The following is a 14,763-nucleotide window of genomic DNA, read 5'->3' on the forward strand; positions in this document are numbered from 1 at the left end:
ACACATCCATTACAAACTGGCTAGTCTTGCACTTCCTGCAGGTTATATACTGTACTGCAGTTGTTTTTTGGACATATTTACTTTTGTTCCTGCAATATTTTTTATTGGGAAGATATTGAAGAGCCATGGACTTCTGATTGCACCTGTCACCTCTACTCTTCTTCGAGTCTATTCTGCATTTCCTACCATGTACTTCGCTCTAGTATGTTATTTTGCTGTGCATATTGGAAACCTGCCTTTCAATATATGTTTATATTCTTCCATGTACAGTATATATAATGTTATACCTTTTTTTTTTCTAGAGAGTACATTTTGAATGCTTTGAGATGATCACAATAATTTGGGTGTTATCGTGTGTATGCAGGCTGTATATGTTCTCTGTGTTCCCTCTATTTCAGAAGTATCTCTTGCTTTGAAAGTGGAAGTGAGTACCTAGTAGTACTCAAGGTAGGAATGCATAAGTGCTTTGAATAGTAAGAGCATTGTGGTGGAATCCCTGGATTTGAAGGATCTTATAATCTACCCTATAACTTTTCTGGCTGACAATCTATTTGATATATTATGCTCATTAATTGCATTAATCATCAGGTCATCTGACATCATTATTTCAACATCCTTTATACTGCATGTCATTTTTCTACTGTGAGTTGATTTAATTGTACCTTGTATTTTTTTTTAAGTTCTTAATTTTTACCATAGCTAAGTATTTGGAATTTATCACTCTTCAAAATCATGTTATTTTCTGCTGCTCAGGTGAAGACTGCCTTTATATTGCTATTTGTATCAATATGTATATTTGAAAATCATTTTGAGGCAATTGGGCGACTTGAACTGGCATCCCAGATGCCTTAACCCACTCGGCCATGATAAGACAAAAGCTAACCAACCCTGAACTCTATCGAATTCACTGAGAGGTTCTAGAGGCCCTGAACTGAAACCCAACCAGGATTTTTACAATCGGTCTGCCTACACTCTGGCCTGCGGGTAATGGTGTTCAGACCCTTACGCTCCTCCTTTAGATCACCAAGAAATCACAACCACATAATAGGTCAGTAAAAAAATTACTTTGAGGCAATTGGGTGACTAGAACCAGCATTCTGGCGATTTACAAACACTGGTCTTAACCCACTCGACCATGATAAGACAAAAGCCAACCCACCTGGAACTACTGAATTCATTGTAGGCGAGTCTACTAAAAATTCTTGCTGGGCTCCAGTTCGGGACCTCCAGAACCTCCCATTGATTTCAGTAGAGTTTTGAGTTGGGCAGCTTTTGTCCTATTGTGGCCGAGTGGGTTAAGGAAGGTGTCTGGAAATCACCAGAGCAATGGTTCAAGTCACCCCATTGCCTCAAAATGATTTTCTCATTGATATATCATGCCAATGGGATTTCTTTGTGAATATGTATACTGTATTGTTGCTGATTTTATCATCTGTAAAGGATGACACAAAGCTGTGATACATTTGTCTCCATACAACCCACAAGTGCTTGTGCTGTTTTGCATTTCTTTATAAATATGGAGTTCCAGGAGTTGGGACCTGGGACTAAGTGCATGGAAATGGTGTAAATTTATTTGTCAAAGTCTGCTGTACTCAACTAATATTGGTTATATTATTCAAATTTTTATACAGTATTCATAAAGCAGCTGTCTGGATCTTCAGTTTTCATGTTGTTTATTGGGGTGCAAAACACTTCTGAATGCACCCCAATAAACATTGGCGGTGTCTCTTCCAAGCTGCACGCTTACAGCGGACAGCCCAAGCACAGTCCACCAGGGAACGCACTTCCGTGGTCCTCAAGAGGAAGAGCGAGGAATAGAGCTGAGGGCAGCGTCAAAGATGGCGTCATGAAAAAGGAGGAGGGCGCGAGGGAGAGGCAGAACGAAGAGGTCAGAGAGAGCAGCACGGCCTTGGCAAACTGCCACCTAGGGAAGGAGAGGGGAGGGTGATAAGAAAAAAGGTAACAAGGATGGGGGAAATAGTCACTGCCATAGAGTTCGTGAAAATGAAAAATGCAGGATACCTGCAGCAAGTCCCTGCCAACACAACCTTGTCCGGCAGGTCATAAATGCTGTAGTTGAGGAGAGCAGGCGACTGCTGAGCAGACCCTTGGGACACTAGAGGAAGGAAAGAACAGGTTTAATCTCAAAACAGAGGAACAGATATAAGCTTTCATTTGTGCATTAAGCGACCACTCACTACCGACCACGGGATGGGTATGGTGTGCATAAAAGAAAAAAATGAACAGTGTACACTAGTGCCAATTAATCAAGTTATTGTACAATATAATATGGGCATACCAGTGTTATCTTGGTGAATATGCAATTATCCTTCCTAAGTATTCTTGTGAAAATGTGGCGAGTTTAAGTTCGTTGTTACGGCAGGTGCTGTTCAGTGGTGGTTGTGGCCAGCTTGGGCCAGTAACCGGGTTCGTTCTGTTAATGTGTCTTATAACCTTTTCTTGATCCTACCCCACATCGATGGCAAGTTCTCAAGAACTGGCAATTACTACTACAAAGAATAAAAGGGGGAGATATATATAATATATATATGATTATATTATATCCAAGTATAACTACACATATTTACACCGTCACATTCACTCAGGACACAATAGATCGACAATGTTCATCAAATCCCGCCAAGTCCACCACGTCCAGGTACACGTCGTCCACACTCAATGGTAATCACCGGCGAGTTCACCTTCCTCAACATGGGCCAGTCCACTTACCGTATCGTCACGATGTCCCAATACCCAACATCTGCTCTCCAGAAACACGCTGGCAGAGGGCTTCAGCAACACACTGACAGGGGTCTCAAATAATCACATACAGGGGTAGCTAACACTCTGGCAGAAGTCTCTAACAACACACTAGCAGCACTTCTCGACAGACGAACACAACTGTCGCCTGTAACTCTTCTTGTCCAAATCCCGGGTATGTTGGTCCATACAACACTGCATAAATCCAGCAGCTAACACATTGCTACTACCGAAGGCGGTCACTTTGTCCTCTCACAGAACCAAGCCAAGAGTTCTGGACTGCCTCAAAGTGAACTGCCCTCCTCAGCGTAATCGCCTCCTCCCGTCACCTCTGTGAACAAAAACGTCATTAGCTAGACAGACAGTATACTGGGTGACCTTAGGATAACCCCTCTTCCATCGGGGAACTGAATTTGTAATTGTATTCACAACTTAGATAGCGTTGATATCGTTACGCCACCCACCAGAGGTCATCATCATCGACCTCACCTCGTAACTGAGGTATGACAGGAGCCTTTCACCGACGCCACACCACCGCCAACAGATGGCGTTGTCTGCATCTCCTCTAATACTTGAAAGTTGGAGTGCAGGTCCATAGATGGCGCCGATATCGCCACTTCACACTCCAGCAACGGTGTTGATACCGTAACAGTGGTTGTTATGGCAGGTGTTGTTCTGTGGTTGTTATGACAGGTGCTGTTCTGTGGTTGTTATGGCAGGTGTTGTTCTGTGGTTGTTATGGCAGGTGCTGTTCTGTGGTTGTTATGGCAGGTGTTGTTCTGTGGTTGTTATGGCAGGTGTTGTTCTGTGGTTGTTATGGCAGGTGCTGTTCTGTGGTTGTTATGACAGGTGTTGTTCTGTGGTTGTTATGACAGGTGTTGTTCTGTGGTTGTTATGACAGGTGTTGTTCTGTGGTTGTTATGACAGGTGTTGTTCTGTGGTTGTTATGACAGGTGTTGTTCTGTGGTTGTTATGACAGGTGTTGTTCTGTGGTTGTTATGGCAGGTGCTGTTCTGTGGTTGTTATGACAGGTGCTGTTCTGTGGTTGTTATGACAGGTGTTGTTCTGTGGTTGTTATGGCAGGTGCTGTTCTGTGGTTGTTATGGCAGGTGCTGTTCTGTGGTTCTCATGATTCGTATGGTTCTGTGAACATAGAACATTTAATTATAATATTTAAACATTGCTCACTGAAAAGTTTTCACACAATGCGAGTATATTGCAGTACTAATCTATGTAATGTTCATCTTTAACACGCTGCTTTATACCGAACTTCATAAAGAAAGTTTTTCCTTCGAATCACATTGTTAATCATATTCATATAGTCTGAGAGACTCGGTACATAAAAATTATATGAATTTTTAAAGCCTCCAGATTGATCTCGGATTAGCTTCAAGACTGATTATGAGGAATTGTTTATAAACGGTGAAGTGTCACAAATCATATCGCAGGCGTTATCTCCGCGATATACGCAGTTAAAGTTTATAACACTAGAAGATTAGAGTATAAAGGGGCTCAGTATCCTGGGCACGAACCTGAGTTGTGATATATGGCTCCTGACACTGGCCCAGAGCCACAAAACACCGCTATCTGCTGGCGGCAGCCCGCCGAGGGGGCTTATGCACGCTCTTGGTCCACAAGCTGGCGCTCGAGGCGCCGTGGTCTGTTGTTGGTCCACAAGCTTCTGCTCGAGGCGCTGTGGTCTGTTGTTGGTCCATAAGCTGCTGCTCGAGGCGCTGTGGTCTGTTGTTGGTCCACAAGCTTCTGCTCGAGGCGCTGTGGTCTGTTGTTGGTCCATAAGCTGCTGCTCGAGGCGCTGTGGTCTGTTGTTGGTCCACAATCTGGCGTTCGAGGCGCCGTGGTCTTGTTGGTCCACAATATGGCGTTCGAGGCGCCGTGGTCTTGTTGGTCCACAATCTAGTGCTCGAGGCGCCGTGGTCTTGTTGGTCCAAGCTGTGTCACGCTGCACGTCAAATTAAAATGCTAACTAGTTAATTATTCCAGAGGAATGAAGGACAAGGCAGCAATAACGGGAAGGTTGATCATTCAACACTCAGAACCGCGTAAATCATCCGTAGCAACTGATGATTCCAGTGTCATTATGTGCTTAAAGAAGATGAAATATTAATGCTATTAAAGTTGGACTAGTGTAATCTGCGTCTAACGAGGTAGTTTATCTCCTTACTCAGCTAATGAAATGATTCATGTTGAGCATCATTCTTATTGCATATCATGGTGTGAAAACCTGCAAATGCCGGCAACATGCTTACTTACCCTTTGTCAGGCAACCTCCTCTGTGAGCGCATGTAAACACACTCTACCTCTCCACCCAACTCTTACTCGTCCCTTCTGTACCTCTCCTCACCTCGACGGGCTCACCATAGCCCGTGCTACATGGACATTTCGTTCTGAGTAGCTAAATCTAAAACAACAACAAACACTGCTCACCTCTCAGCCCCTCTAAACTTCTCACTACCCCATACTTCTCTATCTCTCCCCCTATACATTTCCCTCCTCTCCTTCTCAACCCTTCTCTAATTTTCATACTATTTTTCCGTTTCTGACACGTCTCTCCAGCTTTGTCCATCACTCAGCTCCCCTCCACATCACAGGTTAGCTAACTAACTCTCTAACTCTCTAACTATGCCTCGTTTCTACCTATCTCACAACGCCTATATGACTCCAAGTAGTTATCAGCCTTGTTCCATCTGCTTACCATGCAAGCACTGCACTCCTCTCTACCACAAAACACCAATATTCCTCACACATCTCTCTTTTCCACATTTTTTCTTCCTATTCCAGAACCTCTCTCTCTCCTTAACAGATCCCTATCTCAGACAATACTACACTCATCTCCCACTAGCGGCCAGCACCTTTAAGAACAAGATATCGCTGCACTCAAGATTTAGGGAACAGAATCCAAGACGAGCCTCAAGATGTGTACAAATGCCAACTAAATCACAAAGCTTGTCATATTAACCTCGTACGCTGATCTGAGAATGTTTACAAACCGCTCATTTTGAACTAGCACACTAATTTGAGAACGGGGTTCACCTAGTCACAATGACGGACATGCAGAAGCAAATCGCTAACGTGTTTAAAACGCGTCCAGTTTCTCGCGGTGTTCTCTATTTATAGTCCAACATAAGATTGCTGTATTATACAAGAGTGACTCTTGGTTAGTCTTGAACATTTAGATGCTAAGATATACATGTTTATATATAAATGACAAGGTATAATTGTATGTGGCTGGGATTGGTGTCGAGTTCAAGGCCAATCAATTTCTGTCCTAGTGATATTAAGGCCACCAAAATAGCCTACTGACCAACCGGTAACTATGAATTAAAGTAAAATATCAGTGTGTATACACAGAAAATTTATATTTCATGAACAGCTTATATACATAAGGCATACATGTTCATATACAGATGACAAGGCATGCATGATAAAGTATAAAAGCTCATCGTTCCTTCACACCCAACAAGAATAGTAATGTAACGTATATGAATTTGGGAGACACTATTCAGAGTATGCTGGGTGTTGATGTTTATTTAATGTAATTTGGTTACAGCAGTCTGATGTTTGAAACTATACGACGGTTTCGTGATGGGTTGAGACGAGGATGTTTGTGACGTGGTGCTGGCGGCGTCAGGTAGGACGTGGTGCTGGCGGCGTCAGGTAGGACGTGGTGCTGGCGGCGTCAGGTAGGACGTGGTGCTGGCGGCGTCAGGTAGGACGTGGTGCTGAAGGTGGCAGGAAGCCGACAGCTTGTGCGAGGGCCGAAGCTCTCCACCGACCAGCTTTAGCGAGGCCAGCGGCGGAGAGCTCGAATAACGCCAGGATTGGCAGTGACTGGTGTAGCGAGGCTTGTAGCGTATAGTGCGAGGCTGTCTGCTCTGTAGCGAGGCTTGTAGCGTATAGTGCGAGGCTGTCTGCTCTGTAGCGAGGCTTGTAGCGTATAGTGCGAGGCTGTCTGCTCTGTAGCGAGGCTTGTAGCGTATAGTGCGAGGCTGTCTGCTCTGTAGCGAGGCTTGTAGCGTATAGTGCGAGGCTGTCTGCTCTGTAGCGAGGCTTGTAGCGTATAGTGCGAGGCTGTCTGCTCTGTAGCGAGGCTTGTAGCGTATAGTGCGAGGCTGTCTGCTCTGTAGCGAGGCTTGTAGCGTATAGTGCGAGGCTGTCTGCTCTGTAGCGAGGCTTGTAGCGTATAGTGCGAGGCTGTCTGCTCTGTAGCGAGGCTTGTAGCGTATAGTGCGAGGCTGTCTGCTCTGTAGCGAGGCTTGTAGCGTATAGTGCGAGGCTGTCTGCTCTGTAGCGAGGCTTGTAGCGTATAGTGCGAGGCTGTCTGCTCTGTAGCGAGGCTTGTAGCGTATAGTGCGAGGCTGTCTGCTCTGTAGCGAGGCTTGTAGCGTATAGTGCGAGGCTGTCTGCTCTGTAGCGAGGCTTGTAGCGTATAGTGCGAGGCTGTCTGCTCTGTAGCGAGGCTTGTAGCGTATAGTGCGAGGCTGTCTGCTCTATAGCGAGGCTTGTAGCGTATAGTGCGAGGCTGTCTGCTCTGTAGCGAGGCTTGTAGCGTATAGTGCGAGGCTGTCTGCTCTGTAGCGAGGCTTGTAGCGTATAGTGCGAGGCTGTCTGCTCTGTAGCGAGACTTGTAGCGTATAGTGCGAGGCTGTCTGCTCTGTAGCGAGACTTGTAGCGTATAGTGCGAGGCTGTCTGCTCTGTAGCGAGACTTGTAGCGTATAGTGCGAGGCTGTCTGTTCTGTAGCGAGACTTGTAGCGTATAGTGCGAGGCTGTCTGCTCTGTAGCGAGACTTGTAGCGTATAGTGCGAGGCTGTCTGCTCTGTAGCGAGGCTTGTAGCGTATAGTGCGAGGCTGTCTGCTCTGTAGCGAGGCTTGTAGCGTATAGTGCGAGGCTGTCTGCTCTGTAGCGAGGCTTGTAGCGTATAGTGCAACTTGCCTGACGAAGTTGTAATTGATTGAGGAAGATTTAGCCACCCAAGAGGATCACGGGCATGAATAGCCTGTAAGTGGTAGATGTTTTGTTTAGTAAGTGTATACTGTGTGCTGAGGTCGCATTTAAACGTCAGGCTGCTATCGCGGTGGAGGATACTGCTTGACAGTATTTATGAGGGTGTCCGGCTGCTGGACATATTTTTTTGACGATAAGAGTGGCAGTGGACGAAGTTGTGATTGGCTGATGAAGATTAAGCCACCCAAAAGGTGGCACGGGCATGAATAGCCCGTAAGGGCGAAGTTGTGTCGTTGTTGTTGTTTTAGATATAGCTACTCAAAACGAAATGTCCATGTAGCACGGGCTATAGTGAGCCCGTAAGAAGTTGATGATTGATTGATGAAGATTAAGCCACCCAAAAGGTGGCACGGGCATGAATAGCCCGTAAGTGGTGGCCCTTTTGAGCCATAACCAGTATCATGAGCTGATACTGGAGATCTGTAGAGGTGCGACTGCACCCTGCGTGACGGGAGATGTCTCCCGTTCAATGTGTCCAATTGATTGACGATTGATGAAGATTAAGCCACCCAAAAGGTGGCACGGGCACGAATAGCCCGTAAGTGGTGGCCCTTTTGAGCCATTACCAGTATCAAGAGCTGACACTGGAGATCTGTGGAGGTGCGACTGCACCCAGTGTGACGGGAGATGTCTCCCGGTGATGAGACGATGAGTAAAAAGTTGTGTCTTCGACTGTTTTATATCTGGGTCCACCTGATCTTGCCTTGGACCCAGTTTGTTGGTTTGTTTGGCAGGCTGATTACCAACTGGTCTGAAGGAAAGCTCGTTGGATACTTTCGGTTGTCCTAAGTGATTCATGAAGACCTTGGGGGGGACTTGTTATACAGATGTCATTAATAGTTAGTGAATATGATTGCAGGTGTCATTGGCGATTACGGGAATTACTAGGAAGTTTTAAATGCTTGCAATAGAAATTCTTGGAATGTGGAATAGCTTGGGGATAATTTAAGGGGGATGCCATATTATCTCTAATACGGCTGTAAACGTATTTTAAGCCTCCGTTTAAAAGTTAGTCTAGGCTTATCGTATCTAAGGAAGTGTCCTAAGTCCATACCATCGCTAGTTATGACAAGGGAAATGTTGCTTCGTTAAACTTGGGGTTTATTTTGTATATTTTATCCTCTTGTTTTGTTTCTCGGCACAAATTACTAATCATATACAAAGTTTAGTGAAAAATGGTTCTCATACAACTCAGAGAAGAGGCAGAAGCTGGAGGCTAATCCTCCCGGGCCCTTCTTCACAAACTTCACTTTAAAGTTACACAGCTTATAAATGACTAGGTTACCGCCCCTCCTCGCTCCAGACCCTCAGCCTCCAGTAGTCCTTTCCTTGTTCTTTCCTTCCCCCTCCCCCCCACGGTCTCTGTCTTTATAAGGTACAAGTCACTAGGCTTCAAGCCCGCGGCTTTATCAAGTACAGAATGAATCAGGCAACAAAAATCAGGCAAGAATGAGAGAGGTGGGCAGACTGCATATTTTTGGATTGTCAGAAAGCCTTTGATACAGTACCACACCAGAGACTGGTGCGAAAGCTGGAGATGCAGGCAGGAGTGAAAGAGATGGTACTCCGTTGGATAAGGGAGTACCTAAGTAACAGAAGACAGCGAGTCACTGTGAGGGATGAGGTCTTAGATTCGCGCGGCGTAACCAGTGGAGTCCAGCAGGGTTCAGTCCTTGGACCTATACTGTTTCTGATATATGTAAATGATCTCCCAGAGGGTACTGAATAGTTCCTCTCATTGTCTGGTGATGATGCAAAAATTATGAGGAGGATTAAGATGGAGGAAGATAGTATGAAGCTACAAAATGACCTAGACAAACTGAATGAATGGACCAACAAATGGTTACTAAAGTTTAACCCGAATAAATGCAAGGTAATGAAACTAGGCGGTGGAAACAGGAGGCCAGACACAGGATACCGAATAGGAGATAAGTCCTTCATGAAACGGACAGAGAGATCTAGTTGATATCACACCAACCCTGTCTCCTGAAGCCGACATAAAAATAATAACTTCTGCGGAGTATGAAAGGCTGGCTAACATCAGAACTGCCTTCAGGAACCTGTGCAAGGAATCATTCAGAACCTTGCACACAGCATATGTAAGGACAATCCTGGTATATGCGGCCCCAGCATGGAGCCCGTACCTTGTCAAGCACAAGACGAAGCTGGAAAAAGTTCAGAGGTATGCCACTAGGCTAGTCCCAGAACTAAGAGGCATGAGTTATGAGGAAAAGCTGCGTGAACTGCACCTCTCGTCGTTAGAAGACAGAAGAACTCGGGAAGACATGATCACCACATACAAAATTCTAAGTGGAATTGACAGGGTAGGCAAGGATGGATTATTTCACACGGGTGGTACACGCACAAGGGGACTCAGGTGGAAGCTGAGTATCCAAATGAGCCACAAGGACATTAAAATAATTTTGTCAGTGTCAGAGTAGTTAGTAAATGGAATGCATTAGGAAGTGATGTAGTGGAGGAAACTCCATACACAGTTTCAAATGCAGATATGATAGAGCTCGAGAAGTTCAGGAATCTGTACACCAATAGATTGACGGTTGAGAGGCGGGATCGAAGAGCCGAAGTTCAACCCCCGCAGGCAGTTTGGGGGCTAGACGCTTGGGGCTAGCCTCACTAAACTTTGCAGGGTAATTGGTCTGGGGTATGGGACGGATATAGGCTGATCGGGGTCGCCAGAATTTAAAATGGGAACGGCATTCTACGATCTCATTCTAACCCGCGACAAACGATTTTTTGGCATTTGCCGCCGGCTACACCTAGCTAAATATTTTGAAGACAAAAATTACAAATGTAATTTTGTATCCGGCATCCTCACCCTTCCCACAGGAACTCTTCTCCTCCTTTTTTTCTAAATTATATTCCCTACCTTCTCCTCCTCCCCCATCTACATTTACCTCCCCCTTTCTCCCTCCCACCAATACTTCCCCACCATCTCCCCCCTCCTCCTCCTTCCCCCTCCCCAACCCCACCCCCCCCCACTCCTCGCCAGCATCAGCATCGTCAGTGTCGATGATATCCTCAAAATGCTTCCAGAGTCTGCCAGTGCAGACAGCCTATCACATGCCTCTGTATGACTAACCATCCTGTGTGATGGGGATCTTATAACATCACGTAGTCAGCTTTTTTGACACACTGTACTCCACTTCATATAGTCTAGGGTAGCTGTACTAATGCAGATGTACCTAATGTATTAATAAAAAAAAAACATCGTCTGATATGCATCGCAGTACATCTGTGGGAGGTCGGTCAGTGCATGACATATTGTACAAGTCTCCCCAAAAATGTAATTTACAAACTCGCAAGGTTCGCCGACTCATTATTACCGCTACAGTGCCTGAAACAATTTCATGTTTCGCGGATCCGCTGGATCCGCATTCCTGTAATTTAATTCATCTCCACAGAGATCTTTTTTCATTACCTGATTACCTCAGATATCATACTTAATTAATATTAATTTGTTTAATATATACTAATTTATTGCTCCAAATTAACAAATCGGTTGGCATCGCTACCAAATATAATTTTAATTAATATTCAGTTTGATGTCTGACCAAACCACTTTTGTCAGCAGGGAAAATAGACGTGTTAATTATTCCTGGCTTGATGTGGTTATTAGTGCCCTGGTGGGCGTGGGTCCTGCGTGTCCTGCAGTGCCCTGGTGGGCGTGGGTCCTGCGCGGCCTCCAGTGCCCTGGTGGGCGTGGGTCCTGCGTGTCCTGCAGTGCCCTGGTGGGCGTGGGTCATGCGCGGCCTCCATTGCCCTGGTGGGCGTAGGTCCTGCGTGTCCTGCAGTGCCCTGGTGGGCGTGGGTCATGCGCGGCCTCCAGTGCCCTGGTGGGCGTGGGGCCTGCGTGTCCTGCAGTGCCCTGGTGGGCGTGGGTCCTGCGCGGCCTCCAGTGCCCTGGTGGGCGTGGGTCTTAGCCATTACATTCCCTCAATATTTGATCATGAATTCATCACTTTCTTGTGACTGTATTGTACACTGGATCTGTTCCGACAAGAGAAGGTTCATACACACACAGCACGGAAAAGGAAAAATCTGAAATCCTAAAAGAACAGCACGAGGCTACAATTTGTTCCCCAATAAACAACTTGAAAGGTGTAAATATAAACAACTCCTTCGTGAACGTTATCCATAACCCGGATGACGACACACGCTGGTGTCAGATGTGGTGGCCACCGTTGTCTGGCGCCACAGGGAAGGAAGGGAGGAAGGAAGAGACACACACGGGCACGTCCGTCTGGCATATTTAGTGCCGTAGTAATCCAATTAGTTTCTGCGCCAATTACTGGTGACAGCATCATATCGAATACATCGATGCCTTGTGTCTGGCTGCCAGCAGAGAGCGCTCGTTTGCGGCGCCCTGGCAGGTTCCTGTCGCCGTCGCCTCCTGCTGCTGCCCAGGATTTATCCTCAGAGAGCTAACGATGCCGGCTCAAATGAGAGAAATAGAATAGTTTACTCAACACAAGAAACGCCAGTGGAAGGTTTCCAATTATCAAAATAGCTATGGAAATAATTCGAAAATTTGTCTGTCGATTATTGCCCGCTAATAATTCCCTAAATCTATCCTCAGGCGACGCTCGCCCAACCTGCGGACGCTGCCACCAACCCATCCCTGTTGTTGATAGTGGAGTAAGTACACATGTAGGAAATATTCATGAATATACAGACGATGAACCACAATAACGTGGCTGAACATATTAAGACTAAACCACACACCAGAAGATGAGAAGACGACGACGTTTCGATCCGTCCTGGACCATTTTCAAGTCGATTGTATCCATTATCACAATCGACTCGATAATGGCCCAGGACGGACCGAAACGTCGTCGTCTCCTCATGTTCTGGTGTGTGGTTTAACCATAGTTCATGAATATATGTAGAGATAGCGGGGTAGTCCTACCAAGTCTAGACATGAGATTGTCGTACTGAGATCACAAGCTCACACGATCAGCTAAATGACCCGTGTGGAAATTGCTCTTACGGCGCTAATCCTCTTGATTTTCTAGGTTAGTATAGTTCATTTATTATGCACCCCATACCCATCTTGTGGGCGGTAGTAGAAAGGGTTACAGAGGCACATGATGGGCTCAGGGACTGAACCTCACAATTCATTTAGCTGAGTAAGTTACAGTCTTGATGCAGGCGATGAGTCACAATAACGTGGCTGAAGTATGTTGACCAGACCACACACTAGAAGTTGAAGGGACGACGACGTTTCGGTCCGTCCTGGACCATTCTCAAGTCGATTGAGAATGGTGTTGTTCAAGACCAAGATCAAGACTATACAGTCTTGATCTTTTAGGTCACTAAAGGCTCCATAAATACGCAGTTAAATCGCAATAACATTATATATCTACGATAATTTTTTTTGGAGTATTCACGACCAAAGATCTCATTCCATCCAAAATATCTACCACTTACGGGCTATTCATGGCCATGCCACCTCTTGGGTGGCCTAATCTTCATCAGTCAATCAATCCTTGGGGCAGGAGGGCGGGATCGAACCTCTGTCCTGATGCACGCCTTACCAATGGATCATGATATGCAAACCATTTGGTGAAGAGATCGATTGCCTGCACCAGAGTGTATGCAGGCTATATGTAAAACTTGGGTTGGCTGCCAGCTCGGTGACTCAGATTCCAAGTGGGTCTGGGCAGACGTCAGGTCGTGTTACCTTTGCATATCATGGTTCATTGGTAAGGCGCAAGTCTGAGGTGATCCAGGATGCTGGTTCGATCCCACGGTTCTGCTCCAAAGATTATTATCGGCGTCCATATGGACTACACTTTAAAACAATATGAAGAACGTTCCCTGTAAAGGTGTGTAAATAAACGCTCGCTGTATGGCCGAGGTGTGTAAATAAACGCTCGCTGTATGGCCGAGGTGTGTAAATAAACGCTCGCTGTATGGCCGAGGTGTGTAAATAAACGCTCGCTGTATGGCCGAGGTGTGTAAATAAACGCTCGCTGTATGGCCGAGGTGTGTAAATAAACGCTCGCTGTATGGCCGAGGTGTGTAAATAAACGCTCGCTGTATGGCCGAGGTGTGTAAATAAACGCTCGCTGTGTGGCCGAGGTGTTGAGAACGCTTTCATCTAGAGTACAGCATATCTCTGTAAGGGTGACACGGCTATCCCACCAACAAACTCACAACCGTATTTTTTTAGGTTACAGTGTTGTAGTTATGTTGTTACAGTGTTGTGGTCATGTTGTTATTGTGTTGTGGTTATGTTGTTACAATGCCGAGGGTATGTTATTGCAACGTTGCGGCTATGTTGTTACAACGTCGTGGTTATGTTGATACAACGTTGCCGCTATGTTGTTACAACGTTGTGGTTATGTTGTTACGACTATAGTCGTCAAGTGTACAGTGGGTGCTCCACGCCTCGTCTCGTCTCTGACAGGACACATAACTTTGTCCAAGGGGCTTCTCCTGCAAATACATAACGTAACGTTCCCCATGATTCCCTTGTTACAACTTGTAATAAAGTGGTTACATCTTGTTATAACTTTTTTATGACGTATTAGAACGTTGTTATAACTTGCTATATTGGTTGTTAAAACTTGTAAGAAGCTGTTAAAACTTGTTCGAACGTTGGATGGCTGCCTTGTCGAATTTGGTGGAACATCATCTACCTGATGTGTCTGAGTGAGATATCCTGAGTAGTCTGAGTTTGTGTGCATTCTGTAATATGTCTCATAACTGGTAAAATATAGTTCTAAATATCTTCACTTGTCATGTGTTTTACTCCCCCTTTACCCTTCATCTGTGCTCCCAACAATTGCTCAGGGATTCATGCTGTGAATATGTTGACTTTACTTATCTAAAGCGTCCCTTGGGAGACGTCCCTTTATGTGTGGTAGTTGGTCACTACTCTACCTACCAGCTGGACACTCCCCCGTCCCGCTTGATTCTCCCGCATTACAAATGCTTCCTCGAACACTCCTTCAC

Source organism: Procambarus clarkii, chromosome 94 (assembly GCF_040958095.1).
Source record: "Procambarus clarkii isolate CNS0578487 chromosome 94, FALCON_Pclarkii_2.0, whole genome shotgun sequence".
Classification (NCBI taxonomy): Eukaryota; Metazoa; Arthropoda; class Malacostraca; order Decapoda; family Cambaridae; genus Procambarus; species Procambarus clarkii.